The sequence below is a fragment of the Cupressus sempervirens genome, chromosome 9 (assembly GCF_028749045.1).
Source record: "Cupressus sempervirens isolate cs-2001-9-10 chromosome 9, ASM2874904v1, whole genome shotgun sequence".
Classification (NCBI taxonomy): Eukaryota; Viridiplantae; Streptophyta; class Pinopsida; order Cupressales; family Cupressaceae; genus Cupressus; species Cupressus sempervirens.
The window spans coordinates 312,516,975-312,534,695 of NC_143126.1; the positions used below are offsets into that span (position 1 = coordinate 312,516,975).

General features: G+C 34.9%; 1 protein-coding gene across 2 annotated transcripts in view; it reads left to right on the forward strand.

The window, feature by feature from the left end:
* The window catches only part of LOC149538637 (Metallo-hydrolase/oxidoreductase superfamily protein), a 183,390-nt gene that overhangs the window by 13,840 nt on the left and 151,829 nt on the right, over positions 1-17,721 (forward strand). The gene's annotated exons all lie outside the window — the stretch shown is intronic.

Consider the following 17,721-nt stretch of genomic DNA (forward strand, 5'->3'; position numbering starts at 1 on the left):
GAGACAGATAGAGGGAAAGAAGGAGAGAGATTTTGTCTTCCTAGCAATCATTTCTATATATTCTCTTACATTGTGTCCTTTCGTGCTGTAGCTTTTAGCTTGCATTGCTTTTAGCTTTGTGTCATCTTTTCAAACTATTTTTTACCAGTTCTTGTTTGGTTGTTTCTCTTTCATAGGTGTTACCATTTGCATCACTTTCATGACATGAGTTGCTGTGGTCACCTTATAGTTTGTTCTGAGGCATCTTCTTTTTTCGCTCAAAAGAAATAAGAAATCATATGAAATTAGAAAGTGCAATACACAGATTAAGTGTCTGCTGAACCCTGCGAAACACATATAGGCAATGCAAAACCTATCAAGAGAAATTATATATATTAGCTTTCAATCGCTATATTCTTCTATAATAATAACAGACTTAGTCTGACTTGCGATGAGCAAGACGGTAACATAATGTAGACTGCTGTTTTTCTATTAATTGAAGGGAAAACAATGTTTCTATGCGTTATAGAGGGTGGCTTGAGTAACAAGGTCAACTTATACACTTGAAAGTCAGGTCACAAGTTCTAATCTTGCAGGGTTAGGGTTATACACCTCATATGTGAAGCACAGTTAGGTGCCTCCTGCATACTGGGAGTACGTGGAGTCTTGTTGATGTGAGTGTTGTTCCACTACAACATGCAGAATCAAATACTTAATGTTTCAAAGAGAAATTCTGAACACTCAATCCTCTCTTGATATTAAGTCATCTATCATGATAAGCTTGCAAAACAAGATCGTCTTCATGGTTCCTTCTTAATCGTGGACTTCACTCAGTTTTATCATGTGATATGCTGGTTATCATAAGTGACTTACGCTATTCATTCAATGGATATCAACTCTTGCACCTCTAAATAGTTAGATTCACAATGTGTGATGAAAATATAGTTCAACTTTTCCACTTCAACTCCAACTTCAACTTCTAACCTTATTTTTACTTCTAATTCTACCATGAATGCAAGGAATCATGGTTGACTTGGACTCTACTAGATTTAATCTCACCGGCCCCTCCACCCACCTAGTGCAAGCTTATAAGGAATACACGAATGATTTCCACATCAATATCCTCTCTCCAATCCCATCATCAGGATGCAAACCAAAGATTGAACATCAATTGAAGTTAAGTGTTTTCATCGGCTTACCACACAAGGCACCCTTACCATCAACAAGAGGCTAGTGGCCCAGATTTGTTCCAGTCAAAAGTAAACATCCACAACAACTTCCATTCAACTAAACTAATTCAACATGAAAATAAATCTACACCAAGTGAAAGATTAAGGAAACCGTGCAATACTACAAAGCAATGTTAAGTAATCCACCATGAAGAACCAACAATGAATTATCAATTACTTTGACAAGTATTATAGCAACAATTTGATCAAGTCTTCCCTTTGGCTATCCTACTCTAACCTCCTAGCTCTCTACAACCTCCAATCTCTAAGCTAATCTCCTCTAATTTCTGAACTTGTTCACCTCTAGTTTCTAAACTAATTCTCATTACAAATGAGAAGGCCTTGGCCTTTTAAAGTAGTTCCATTACAACGAAGGGCCAAGATCGATTCAAGATCAAGGGACGAGATTTCTTCCTACAAACCCTAATTAGGGTTACCAAATTTACAACCAGTCACATGAAGGCACCAATTCATGGGCCAATAAGAAAATTACAATGATTTTCCCAACCAATGGGAAAATGGAACACTTGGCATGATTTGATTGACTATGCTTGAAACTGAAATTTTTTGAATTGGAGGAGGCAAACAATTGCCACCTCATCATCCTTATCTTGCGCTTGGAGTCTTGACTTGTAGAGTATCCCCAACATTTGTTATTTTTCTTCATCCTTTGAAATTTCCTCATGGAATCAACTTGAATCACTTGCATCTTTGTGAACCTGTGAACTTGATCTCTTTTGATTCTCGTTGAATATGTCCTCATGTAGCTGGATCCCCTATGCTTTCTTGAATTTCTTCTTGATTCCGACTTGAGTTTGCGGATTGATAGCTTGAACTATAATCCTTCCTTCTTACTTGAGTCCTCCGAATTGAGCCATCTCCTTGTAGTATCCACTTGAAGTTTTGAGGCCTCGATCATCACCTTGCTCTCTAGCTCCTCCTTGAATTCACCTTGCCAATTTCTGTTGGTGTGACAATGGAGGTTATGCGCACCAATGACTATGATTTTGTAAGAACGAATTTCAGTTCGGCCCTTCTCCTTCTTGAATTCACCTTTCAAAACAAAGGAGAAAAGCATTAAGCTTGCGGGAAAAAATCTGAAAGTAAAATCACATCAATAATAGACATCATCCATCCTAGTTTAGAACCAACGTTTTGCAAAGTTGAGGCAAATTTTATTATCATCACAATCCAAAACCACTTATTATTATTTTTATTTTTTATTTCTAATTTTCGCCACTCTCTCTCTCCCCTCATTTTTTTTCTTTTTTTAAAGGAGAGGTAGGATGGTTTTGGCAATTAACAAAGGATGAAAGTTGGCTGTGGAAATTTCCAAAGATGTGAAATTTCCATTGAAGGGAAAATCCTTAGAGGAGAGAATTTTCCAAAGATGCAAAATTTCCACTAGATACAATGTTCTTAAAAGTTCCTCATTTGAATGTTCCTTGGCGATTCCTTGCTCTATTCTTGTTCATGGTGCTGCCCTCATGCCATAAATCAATCTTCTAATGCCTTAGAGGATGGTAAAACTTGGGAGACTCGATATGGGAAAATTTTGGAAGATGTGAAATTTCCACCGAAGGGAAAATTTTGAAGTTGCGAAATTTCCACCAGAGGGAAAATTTTGAAGTTGCGAAATTTCCACTAAAGGGAAAATTTCGAAGTTTCCACTAAAGGGAAAATTTCGAAGTTTCCACCGAAGGGAAAATTCCAAAGTTACGAAATACCCACCAAAGGGCTTCTTTACAAACTTCTCCCTAATTCCTAAGCATGCAAACCCTTCTCTCCCAGACTAAAATTCCACTCTCCACTTGGACTCAGGCTATGAAAATTCCTCAAAGGGACACCAAAGTGCCTGCACAAACTTGAGACAAAATTTTGCTTCCTAGCGAGCCAAAATTGCTCAAACTCCCACGGACATGGAGACTTGAAAATGTTGCTAGCAAAAACCACTTAGGACAATTACCCCTACCCACTTAAGAAAAAAGAGGTGGTTGCCATTAGCAATGGGGCGATGGTGTGAAAACCACACAACAAGTCATTTATACTGCAAGTCATCTGTAGACCCAAAAATAGATTGCTTGGTATCGTAGATTGCTGTTTTTCTATTAATTGAAGGGAAAATAATTTTTCTATGCCTTATAGAGAGTGGCTTGAGTCACAAGGTCAACTTATACTCTTGAAAGTGAGGTCATGAGTTTCAATCCTATAGGGAGTAGGGTTATACACCTCATATATGAAGCATAGTTAAGTGCCTTCTGCATACTGGGAGTACGTGGAGTCCCATATGTTGCAAGCCATCTGTAAACCTGAAAACAGATTGCCTAGTATTGTGGCCTATAAAATATAATTAATTAATAAAAATACTCAACAAATAGATCCATCATGTCCAAAAACAGAGAAAAAACTACCATTAGTGTTTCTAAAATGAACACTAGGAGTGAAAATATGCTTCCTAGTGTACCATGGAAAATATTATGACTTTGTAGAATTTTCCTGAAGATGCAATGTTGTATGCACCAAGTTGAGTTTGGATCTAAAATGTGTTTAGGCTGATCTGCACTTAGTTGCCTTTCAAACAAATACAAGACTTTTGGAAAAGAATTTTCAGCTTGAAAGAATATTGCTGCTGAAACTAGGCATTAGGTTAGTGGCAAAAAATCTATGCAACAGTAGGGAAATGGTCATAACTTTGCATTAGGGAATAGCTAGCAGTTTTAAGCTCACGTTTGATATTGCACCTGTGAATATTTCTATAGAAGCTGAAATCTTTGAAAATGGAGACTCCATGAAGAGATAGGGATCACTGGTAGGAAGGGTGTCCAAACACCTTGATGAAAGAAGGCACTAGGAGGCTTGCCAATAAGATCATAAGGAGCAAAACTAAACTCAAATTTTGTATCCACATGTCCAGCGGGAGTATTTAGGTGCTCTAGGTACTCCTCATTACTAATAATGCTTCTTGTGCATGTAATAAAGTGACAAAACTGACTATCTTGTGCCATCTAGCCTTAGGAAGGAAAGGGAAAACATGTGATGAGTTCATAAGAAATAAATTTAATCTAAAACTTTGCGTCTACATGTCTATAGTCTAATAGTACATATCCGCAGGTGCAGGAGCTATGTAAAATATAATTATATTTCTAAATCTAGAAATATTGAAAACCAACTGATAGTGGTTTGATTATCCCTTCCTTAGGCAGATCAGTCTTCAGACTATATTGGAGGCTGGCCTATAATTAGGGGTTCTCATTGGTTAGTAGAGTGGTCAGGGGATCCAACTAGGGGTTGTGGAGCTTAGCAGGGAGCTTTATGAGTTGTTTTGAACAATTTGATATAGTTTTCTATTTTTTTAGGAGGGGTTCCTATTTTAGGGATTGATTGGGAGTTGACCAAAACACATCAGGAGATCTCAAGGATCATTTTGGAGGCTTTAGTTGCATTTCCTATTTCTTAGGGAGGATCCCTAATTTTTAGGAGATTGCCAATTTTCTTGCCATATTTAGACATCACCAGGATGGCATGTGCATATTATCGGTTTTCAGTTTGGGATGCCCTTACGATGGGGTATGAATAAAACCTAAGGACCTCAATATTTAATAAAATATAAGTGATTAATACTCACTTTATAATAAATCATTAAAGTAATAAAAGGACCCCATGTCCAAGGAAGATGATGTTGTTTTAGAAAGGGGGCCATTTAAAACATGAATAAAAAATAAACTTAATTAGATAAATTGGAAACCTTAGAAGGTCCAATTAGGGTTTGAAGTCAATAAAGTATTGTTACTTAATTTTAACACATGTTAAAATTCAGACATAAAATTTTATTCTGCTAAAAGCACATTTCATCTGATATTTAAAAGAATATAAATGTCCTTGTATCATTCATTTATTGAATATACAATTGATATTTTACAAAATAATGAAATGCTGAAGGCAAATTATTTCACACAAGTCGTGAATACAGTTGCTATCTTTCATATATACTAAAGAATAAGAAAAATAAAACATGTGGAAGAAGGTCAGAGATAACCAGTCATTGCCTTTCAGACTTTGACTGGTTAGGTTTCCGTTGTTGCATTGTTGCCCATAGTCCAGCTCTCGATCTGGTAAGCTCCTGTTTCCTCGTTCCCCTGCAAGAAGATGGTGTTAGATCTTTACGATCCAAGCAATGACTAGTTATCTACAGCCACATTTTTGGCACATGTCATACTCCTCTTATTTTTGAATACATACAAAAAATAACAAGTGTATTCTAAACTTTCAGATGCAAATCACAGAGAAGTATTTTGTGAGTGTCACGAGCCCGTGCTCGAACCTCATAAGATATTATTCTAAACATCAGGAAAAGAAAAGAGTGCTAAAACAGAAAATCAAGAGAAAGATAACATATAAAATTGGAAACAAGTACAGCGAGGAGATCATGCTTCAGGATTAGGCAGATGAATCCTATTGCCCAGAATGGAAGATATCTAAGTGCAAATTCTGGTGACAACAGAATATATGATCATAACATGGAGTCATAAGAGATCCTAAAATATGAAATCAGCTGGTGATGGCAGATCAATTTCATAAAAGAAGTAAACATGCATCCTATTTTCAGCATGAAAAGAAGAAGCATTTAACAAGAGGAATATGCAATACTTCAAATAGAAGGAGCAACTACAGTTCTGCATGAAATTAGCAAGCACGTTCATGACTAATGCACCAGTTATAACTGACAATGCAGATATAATGATATTCATGACATCAATCTCATTTTCTTTTCTGAGATGCAGACAAAGGCTCTTCCAGAAGTAGAGAAATTAAAAAAACTTTATTGATAAAAGTTAAAGAATCTGAAAGCATGATAAAAGGTTTGGAGAGAATTAGTATCTTTGTGATATAACCAGTTCAGATTTTTTTTATTTCCTCAGGAAAACCATCGGAACCAAATTGTGAATCAAACTACAACTGAAAATGTTCTACAATGAGCATGATAAATGGTGCCTGAGCAAGTCGCTGATCAAATATGCCCAGAATTTTGTTACAGCAGTATTAATGGGTGCATATTTTCCATGTAGAGGTGATAACAACCAGTTAGAGCAAAACTCTTATCATAACAGCAGCAAAAAATCGTTTCAAATGATGAAATCAAAGCAACAGATCGTTTCATATGCTCATAAAAACGTGCTTCCAGTACTAGGGAGCAAAATGTTTTTCTTTTGCTTCTAAAAACGCATACCTGCAATATATGGTCAAGTGCGACAGTTTTCCAACAAGGAAACACAGGAAAACATGCCCTTCAAAATGAAAGTAAATACTCAGCAAAAGAGGAGAAAATCATAACAGCAAACCCTCTTGAAAACGCCCACATTTTATTTACAATACTCATGCACTGAAAAAGACGTATTTCCATTTTAGCACAAAAGGGGCAAGAAGAACAATTGTTTCTCTTATAAAGAAGAACATGCTAAATCGGAATGAAAGTTTACCTGAAAAAAATCGGCTTGAAATGATCAAATAGTAGGAAAAAAAATCACCAAGAACAACTTCAAATATGGTGGCTTCACACAGCAAAGCGTTTTCCAAGTACCATAATAGCGAGTTTGACCTAGCAATGGTGGCAAAGAGATTTTTTTCATGGCATTTTTTCTAGGGTTTCAAAATCCCCTTATTGGCTGCCGAGTCTCCCTTTAGAGCTTTCGAATGAAGAATGAGGAGATTTCGTTTTAGGTTAATGCCTTCACATTTAATTTTTTTTGTTTTCCTTTTCAAATCCGCAGGAAGATATATCAATATCATTTTTTTTGATATTTAGAATTTACATAAGCCTTTTTTAACATTTAAATAGTATAATAATGTATTACTTTAAATATATTATTATATTATTTAACTTTTATCAATAGGTGGAATTTGTAAAAAATTTGCAGATGAAATGTAATTAATAACAATCAATTGATAGTATTATAAATCAATTAATTGTTATTAAATTAAGCAAATTTAATTCAAATAAATCCATTTTCGGATTTAGGAGAGAAAAGGGGATTTTGAGTTAGTCTTATGATTAATAAGTCAGTGTGACATGTGTCTTTTAGACTAAGTCTTAGAGGTTATTTTTTCAAAGACTTAGCAACATCATTTAAAGTCATACTTGAGGCTTTTTGAGTCATTTTAGGACTGTGGGTCGAATTTTGACTTTGTCCTAGCATTTTGAAGCCATGTGTTGACGTTTTGAGTTTTTTAAGGGCAGTTAAAGGTGAGTCATAGGTTTTGTTATGACTTAGTTCATTTTTTAAAGTAGTGAGTCATCTTCTGATAAGTTTTGACTCCCTTTTTATAGCCTTTTTTCCTGATTTCGACCAGGAATTTGCTATTTAGTTTTCTAAAACTGTGATGTAAAGGGAGAGTTCTGAAGGGGAAATAGACTATTTGTGACTTTTACTGTCCTTTGTATACTCTTTTTTCTGAAATGTATCTCTAAAGTTGATGTTTTTTGACCTTTGAAGCATAATACAATTGACTGGATCTACTTTGGGACTCATTTTCGCGTGCAATACTGGTGATTTGATGTTAATTTTCTGTGTTCTATCAAGAGCCTTTAAAGTTTATGTCTCATTTTCGCACCTATATGTGTCAGTAAAACCTTTATGCATAGGTCATAAGTTGCGCATTTTAATGAAATTATATTGATTATGGTCCATACCTTTTTGATGTTAATCATTATAGCCTTCTTCTGAAACACTTATGCAGAAATTTTTCATCAGAGTAGTATTTTCAACTACATGTCGTTTCATTGTGTTGTTAAACATCAAAATCCTTCATTATTGTCTTTGGTGTATCACCTTTCTAGTTTAAATAGTTTTTTTTTTATATGCTTTCTTCTCCCCTTTTTCTCATAATTTCATAGCATAAGTGAAATATCATAGTATCATATAGGAACCGGCCTAGAATCCGGAGGTTCAGTCACCTGCATAGTTTACCCACAAACTCGTGATTGTTTCCCATGTTTCACCAGAATTTCCAAGTATTTAGGTGCTTATCTTGAGAGTGCAAATTCTGGTGATAACAAGTATCATGAGGAGGCATCATTTCATTATTCTGAGTTCCATTTGCAGATTTCTTTCACAAAGAAACTCTTGCCAAGCATTTTCTGAGGATGAAAACCCTTGAAGAATTTGTGAAATGGACAAAAATCCAATTCACCATGGAGGGAAATCTATATTGGGTTTGGTATCTTGTTATTCTAATCAATGCAACAACCATGTACATACGGGCAAGGAGAAGTAAAACACACCTTGTCTTGTACATTATCATACAGTCCCTGCACTTTGCATAATAGTTAAGTGTGTTTAGTAGGTCTCCGTCATAATGTACAAACACAATCTGCATATCCAAACCCATACTTGCTTGATATTCCATCATATGCATCATTATCACATGAATACAATCATCTATGATATAATATTCCATGCACATTGACACATACAAGGAACATCCTACCATACATAGATGCACCCTCATTAAGCATCCTGGCATTTTGCATTAAGCATCATATTTGTATATACATCTTTGCATATTATAACTATGAGAATGAGCATCATGAAGATTGTTGTTTCCATGGTCAGGCATTCACTTCCAACTCATGAACTTAGACTATGCACTTCCTTATTGATGATCGTTTGGGCTAGTGTATTATACAACTGATGGTTTTCCAGTTTGAAAGAGCAATTATACAATGCAAGCAACTGTCTTACTGGGCTCGCATTCACTAATTACTCATGATTATTATGACTAGTCACATTTGATTACTCATAATAATCAGAACTAATTACTATTGGTAAATAATAATTACTGGTTATGAATATTGGCGTCTTTTTATTGTGAATCTTTAGCACTTATTTATATTAGCTGATTGACTCTCCAAAGCAGCAAAGAAGATTTAATATTATTACTTATATTTCCCTTTGTGGAATCACTCGTGTATAGAGCATAGAAAGGTTGCAATTGCAACCACTTGTGCAAACATCATCATTGTATATAGAAGAGTATGTATCAATAAGTATTTCTGAGATGACTTGTGCCATGGAGAAGGTTGCATATACAATCTTGAATATCGGAGATGACATATCTTTGTTGAGATTATTTATCTTGTAACTTCCAACATATAATACTTTTGAATATTAGAGACCACTCTACAAGATATTGTGCATCTAATACATTGTAAGATCAGAAACATTCATCATATATAAGTAGCATTTCTTGGAACTATCCATCACCCATATTGAGAGGATTCATCAGTGCATTTGGAATAATCAGTCATATGTACATTCTGGATTAATTCATTATTATTGCATTCGTATTATCAAATTGTTATTGCACCATCATTGCATTTGAACTATTTGTCATACCTACTATTCATTATTGCATTCAGATTCCATTATTATAGTATTTGGAATAACTAGTAATATATAGTTCATTATCATTGTATTCCATTTCTTTGTTATTGCATTTATAATTATAAGCAGTTCATATATCTGTATTTCCATCACATTGTATAAAATGGTCTGAGGAAGGATTTTGGTAACTTCACATAGTGCCCATATAATTAGAAAAGAGGATATCGCAATTGGTGTCAGAGCCATGTATCTAAACCCAAGGTGAATGAGAAAGACCTTAATAACATATGGCAGAAGGAAGAAAGGACAAAGAGAAATAGGCGTGGGAGAAGAAGGAAACATGGGAAACAATGTAGATCATGTGATACATGAACAAAGGGAATTGCAGAGCAAGTTGATGCAGCTAATTGATGTTCTAAATCGGTCGTCACTGATTCACATAGAAACTATGCTAGATAGGTTGAGCAATCATAGAATAAAATACTCAAAAGAAAAATTTCAAGACCAAGGCTACCCAATTTCAGACCCCCAAAATAACAAATGGGAGGAGAACCATCTTTTGCTTAGATTCAAGACCAAATTAGATAGGATTGGGAGGTGGGTGATCTACAAAACGAGATTTCCTTTATGGAATATCTTGAATTAAGGATGAAATATATGTCGTGAATAGGGAGCAAGGAATTTTTTTTAGAATTAAAGAGGAGGGTGGGGAAGACGAGTATACTATATTATGATGGGAGTGCAAAGATGTCTGCAAGAGTGTGGTTGCGACAACTCGACACTTATTTACAACTAAATTCTATGGCTGTAGAGGAGGAGATAAAATATGCATCCTTGATCTAGATGGAGTGACACATGAATGGTGGCACCATGGAATGATAACGATGAGACATTCCAAGATCACTTCCTATCTTGAATTCACCGAAAGGCTTATCGAAAGGTTTGATAGTAAGTTTCCCAAACTGCATTTAGAAGAATTGACTCAAGGTCAAACATCGAGGGCATAGAGAAGACTATATCATTGAATTAAAAAGAATATGTCCTAGTAATAGATATCTCCGAGAAAAGGTCGACTGTACTCTTCATAGACAGATTGGAGGTGCCCTTAAGAGGTTAGGTCAAGGCATTAAAGCCCCTTTACTTATTAGAGGCCACGAGAAGGCAAGGGATATGGATTTCGGATCCACTAAGAGAAATCCGCTCCATAAAGAACCTTTAGTAGCTAAGGAAAATTCCATTCCTTTTCAACAAGGAAACAATCCCTAGACCCAGATTAGATTTTGAAACTGGTTAGGAGCTCTTAAGGAAGAAACTATGTTTCACTTGCAAGGAACGCTGGGTTCTAGGACACTGATGCAATCGGAAGGGACAAATTCATTACATTGAGGTAAGAGCGAATGAAGACGAATAAAATTTGAGTAGTGATATTGATTCCGAAGAAAAACCTACCAAGGAACCAAACGAAGGCATGCTAGCCAACCTAGAGGGACCTATATCGAACACCTTTCAAATTCAGGAACAAATTGATGAAAGAAATATACAAGTACTTTTGGATAACGGTTCTACTCACAACTTTATCGATTAGGATTGGATCCAAAAATGCAACATACCAAAACTCCTATGTGACAACATTTAAATTAAATTGGCAAATGGAGCAATCATGTTTTGCAACACAATTACTCTCCCCCTCAAATCGCAACTTGCAGGTTACACTTACTTGGCTCAATTCCATATCTTGGAGTTAGTGATGTGATCTAACTTTTGGGACTACCATGGATGAAATACATATGATTGTTTAGGCAAGATATCAACAAAAAAACAATTGCCTTCAAGAAAGGGAAAATAAGACACATCCTTCATAGACTCCTGCCCAAGGAAATCACACTTGTTGGTTCCTGATTTGACAAGGTTTACACATAAGATATGCTACCAAGCTAGCCACCTAAATACCTAAGAAGTAGCTACTTCTATGATCAAAACCCAAGTGGACTTGGAGTAGCTGACAAGGCGCTCTTTGTAATCCCTTCTACACTTCTGGCTCTGCAACACCAAGGTGGGTATACCTGTGACCTTTCTTCAAATCCCTACAATAGTTAGTAGTACAAGGTCATTCACAATAGATATCGTGTCAAGGCTTTAATACAACAAGGAGATACTAGGTAATAGCTAGTTACCCAATGAACATCTACTCGTCATGGAGTATGAGATTGCTTATTCACTTTTCACAATACAAAGATAATGCAAAGGATATTCTATAATGACTTGAAGATTTCTTGTGAAGTTGATGGTGCTAAAAGTAAAGAAAACCAGTTAGACCAATGCCTTATCCATTAGATTATAGAATCACTTCAAACACACAACACTTTACCACAAATTTTAGAATATAGCTCTATGACCTATTACACTATTGCATTACAAAGTACAAGTCTATTATCTTCTGATTTATCCTACTTATCATAATCCTTAAACAATATCTTATGTATTTGTAGTCAAAGTTCAAGCATTTTAATTAATTCTTTGAATTAAAGCATGAATCTGTTACATGCATCATAACAATCCAATGAAATAACCAAATACTTGATCCCATTGCATCAAAATACATAAGATTTGCATCAGGAGAGACAAAATCAGAAGATGTTTATGCAATTTTCATTAATAAAAGCTATATCTAAAGTACAATATATGAGAAGCTTGAAATAATAAAATTTGTAAAGATGTACTCTAGTTCTCATTAAAGAACTTTCTACTCTGGTATTTTGAGTACATCATTAGATGGAACATCAAAATACACAAAGGGACCTAGAGACTTCAAGAAAACACTAACTTGAAAACATCAAAATTTGGACCCTAACCTTTGGTCTTGATTACCCTTTATAGGAACAAGGGTGGCAAGAAGCTACTGACCAAAAGTTAACTCTTATAAAAAAGTAACAAGCTTATTGAAAAAGAGACATTGAATAAGACTAGATTGCAACTGCTCAGAAGAATACTTCTTTAACTCAATCAGATTTCCACAATCCATATCAGATTTGCAACTCCTTTGATCTCCTACATCCTGATGATGGATCATGTAGTATGATTTGAAATGGTGATGCTATTATACTGCTACACCATTGATCCTAGAAGAAAAGAATAACAAGAATATTCCTTGCATCTCCTCAATCACATCTCTTTGATGTAGACCTTGGTAGTGGATTTGTGACTGCCTGCTTGAGCTACAAGTGATAGTAGCGCCTTTTCAAAATGATGTAATGCTGGTAAAACTATTAATTTGACATTTTACACTTCCTTGGCGTACATCTGCACCCACTCATTATATTCATCTTCTAATGGCCAATCAAGACCTATCACTTTATCTAAATTCCTTCGGTATGGGGTATATTTGACAACACATTGATTAACCTACCTCCTTAAAACTGTCAAAGGTAAGCCTTGTTACAATGACATTATCCATGTTGTCTTCTAATGTACCTTTGTCCAAGTCATTGAAAATATCATCCACTACAACCTTTAAGTTTGGGTGGATATTTTGCAATCGACAGTTTTGGGTAAAAATCCATTTGCAAAATAGGATGACTAGCCATAGCATGTGAGACAGAGCCTCTCCTACCTTAAAGGGAAGGCTCCCCCTTCTCATCGTTCCTTGGATCAACTCAAGGTAAGCAAAAAGTCGAGAGATTTTATAAAATGGTTGTTACCAATATCCTTTCTTCCTATCTTTCAAGAAAGAATCCACTTACTCGTGGAGCGAGTAATGGGCAGAGTGAATCTCTAACTATACTTCTATCAAAAGCTGGAAACAATGATACCGATAAACCTTCACTAACTCAAAGGCTAGATGAAAATGTACCAGTTTGGCTTTAAGTCCGATCATACTTCTATATGGAAAAGCTTTACAATCAGGGCACAAAGACTCCTAAAAGTAAAAGTAACTTAACTATTTTGCAGATTAAGAAGAAAATATAAAGACAAAACTTCTAGCTATATATTTCCACAATTGCTCTTGGTCAAAGCTCTGGCTCCAATTACTTCTTAACTCTTTTCTATTCAATTCACGAGATACAATTATCAAGAACACAAGATAACATTAATCAATGATAACTTAAATGAATTATAGACAAAACTTATAACTCATGCAAGTAACAATCTCACTTAATCAAAGTTAAGTCTCAAATTATTACATCCCAATTTTTCACCTAGCTTGAAATATAGCCGTTGAGGTTCGCATGAAGTCAGTTGGCAGTTTAATTTACTAAATCTAGTGAAATGGTAAGATAGTTGGTCATTGTGATTTCAAGTGAAGATGACATGTTAGTTGATCGTTAATTGCAAATTCATGGAATTAAGATGAAAGGTTAACTGTTATGATTATTTATGATTAAATAATTTATAATTTAATTATTGAAAAATTCCTTGCAGGGAGCATGTCGAAGGGGTGGAAGCATTGTCTGAAAAGAATTAGGCAGGGCATCACCATCATTGGACAGATAGGTAGAGGACCTAGTAATTTGAAACAGGATACATCTGTGGAACTGCATGAGTTATTTAAATAAATAATTTAATCAAAATAATTGGGTTAAAATATATAAAAAGATTTTAATATATATCTTTCATCATATTATTTTTAATATTTATAAACATTCATATATGTATAAATGATTTAACACCATTATAATTTAATAATTAATTAAGTAATGTTGCTTGTACATATAAGATTTTAATAACATTAGAATTATAATAACATTTCAATTATTATAATTCTTGAATTATAACTTTCCAACCCTATTCTTTTCAATTTAATATTATTTGCTTTTTGATAGCACTTGGTATAATTAATTGATTTAAACATTTGGCAATTTGAGTTTTAATCTTTCCAACTTCTCTTCCTAATCTTTAATTTGAATTTTTTTTTTGAGGTATTCGAATAGCTTCTTGTAACTGAAGGAAGCTGTAAAGTCTGGTTTATTCTTATTTATGCATTCCTTGATCGATTATCAACATTCTTTCCTTTTTCATCCTTCATGATTTTTGAGCAATCGAACTCCCTGCCAGTTATCCTTATTTTGTATGCAGTCTACCCGGAACATTTGGTGATATCTGATTGAACATTCATTTTGCCACTTGATCTTAACTCACGCCCATGTCCTCCTAAGAAATCTTAATTTTAGAAACTTGTAGCTCTACAGAGATCAGAGTATGGTGTAGAATGATACAAGCCTACGAATTCATGCCTTTGCTACCTAACCTTGTGTAGTGAGATGCTTGTGGCATAAAGCATCGAGTGACAGGTTGGCAAATACATCTCTAAACGCAAGGCTCATTGCAGATAATCGGGCAGAGTCATGTAAGGCAACTTGTGGATTCCTTTACACTCACTTTCCTTTAAGTTTGTTATTAAATATATTCCTTAAGCTGACGTCTTTGATCATCGATTCCCTTTTTAATAACATATGATGTTATGGCATTGACTTGGCATAAAGCTTGTCATTTCTTTCTCTTAAGATTACCGTTTTCCATTGAAATAATAAGACACTATTATTAGCATAAAGAAATCGTTTTCTCTCTTCCAAGTTTGACATTTTGTTTGTATGATATTGCTTACATAGTCTACTGTATTTTCTTGTGATAGTATGATAATGTTTTATGCACAAAAAGTCAGCCGATCTCTTATCCATTTTGTAATCGAATATGTGAGATGACTCAATAGAAATTACTTGAATTCATTGGCATAATTGTTATCATTCCAAATGGATTCAATCCTGATATATTTATATATATATTTAATTGAGAGAAGATATTAAAATTAGAACACCGAGGATTTCACCAGGCTAAGATCCCAGTATGTGGTAAAGAAAGTGTAAAGCATCTTTATGTTATTTAATTTGAAAGCACCAAGGAATTCATCGACAGAGAAGCCATGAAATGGTGAAGAGGTGGAGTTAATCCACAAGAATGCGGAGAAGAAATCATTTATAAAATAATTAATTTAACATTCAATTTTGACAATCTTTTAAGAACATAATTATGTAATCACAAAGTGTGAAATCCTGGATGTATGTATTCTTCATGAATAACTGACAGAGTTGTCTACTCTGAGAATTCCGAATACTTGGGACTCACCTGTGATGAGGTGTGAGAAAGGAATCACCAATAATATGAATCAGTATTAGATATGACATAACAATGTTTATCAATATTAATATGAATTATTTATTAGCTCATGAGTGATCCTGCTATGTAATCTCCTGTTGTCAAGTCGAGGGGTATGGTTAGATATCAGGTTACTCAGCTGGATGACAAGATGGTCCCTGTCTATTCTGGGTAGGGAGGGTCTTTCTCGTTAGAGATTGTGTGGAGAAAAAGTTGAGGTCCGAGATTGGGTGGTTAAGCCCCTGACAATGTTTCACCTCTCTCCAAGATGTCCAATGTGCGTCAGACAGAGTTAAGCTATACATTCAATTGTTAATTGGAAAACAGGTAATATCACTTTTATTTATGAGGAGGTAAGATTAAATTGAGTTATTTCACTGTTACCGTCACTTTACTTTCACTTATATGAATAACAAATATAAATATTTATCTAATCTTGAGAAACTGTCACAACTAAGCAATTCAGATGGAATGGAATTTGAAGCCCTAATTGATTAAGAGATGACTGGAACCCTAAATGATACAGTGTTATCGGAAGCCCTAATTGAATCCGAGGTATTGGAAGCCCTATTTGAATCCATGGTATCGGAAGCCCTAACTGAATCCGTGGTATCAGAAGCCCTAATTGAATCCGTGGTATGAGAAGCCCTAAGTGAGATATCAGTATCAGAAGCCATAAATGAACCGAAGGTAAACAATGCCCTAATTGATACAGTGGTATGTGATGCCTTAATTTTACATAATGGTATTTAATGATAATCATCATTTGATATTGGTTTAACAATATTGGATAGAAGTCGTTTTTGTGGTATTGTTATAGAGGTATTTGTGGACTAACCCGAGTGGTTGCAGAAGCATCCCTAGTTGATTTGAACCTGAGTTTTCCGAGGTATGTAGTTTTCAATTTCTGTAATAATTTTCATTTGATGGTACTTCAAGTTTTTAAGTTAAGAAATTTTGACTATCTATTTTTAACGGTAAATTTTATTCACATGAACATGAGTGATATAACTGTCTTCCTATGAAATGAGGTAATAACTGTATTCTTTGAGTATGTTAGATGTTATTTTAGACCCGAGAAAAACTAGATGTTACACAAATGCTCCTTTGTATTCACTTTTCTTTCAAAATAGTGCTTACACAAATGAAGTTTTGCTGGCACAATTTCTCCAGAGCTCTCTTGCATAAAGATAATGATGATTTTATAATGAGGGGGCACTCCTTTATATAGGCATAGGAGGAGAAAAAGGTGGAGGAAAAAATTGGAGCAACTCAAGCAACTTTGACCTAGTCTAACTACAGGAGAAAATAAGGAGTTACATGCAACTCACATTACATCCTTTTACATACATGTAACTCGCATTACATGTAATTACACTTTTTCATGTAGTGCATCCTTTATAACTGCTAACATGAAATAAAAACAAAACAACAATCTTAGAGATTGTGATATTGCTATTAGGATTTAACTATGTGATTTTGAGTCAAACTCATTGACCCATATTTCATGAGTAGTGATTCAACATGAATCCATCTCCCATGAGAATAAATAGAACACTTAGCACTCATTGGATCTAAGTGATGCTCATAGGGGTGAAGCACCAAGACTTCTTGGGAGGTCACCCATCCCAGTACTACTCCAGCTTGAGCGTGCTTAACTACGGAGTTTCCTCCATGGTTAAACCCAAAGCTTGCAACCCCATTTGCAAAACCTTCACCAAGTGTTGTGCCTTATGAACCATTCATTAGAAAGCCCCTTAAGCTCATCAATTGATAAGTAGGAGATAATTTCCACAGTAAGTCAAATTGTGATATTGCTATCAGGATTTAACTATGTGATTTTGAGTCAAACTCATTGACCCATATTTCATGAGTAGTGATTCAACATGAATCCATCTCCCATGAGAATAAATAGAACACTTAGCACTCATTGGGTCTAGGTGATGCTCATAGGGGTGAAGCACCGGGACTTCCCAGGAGGT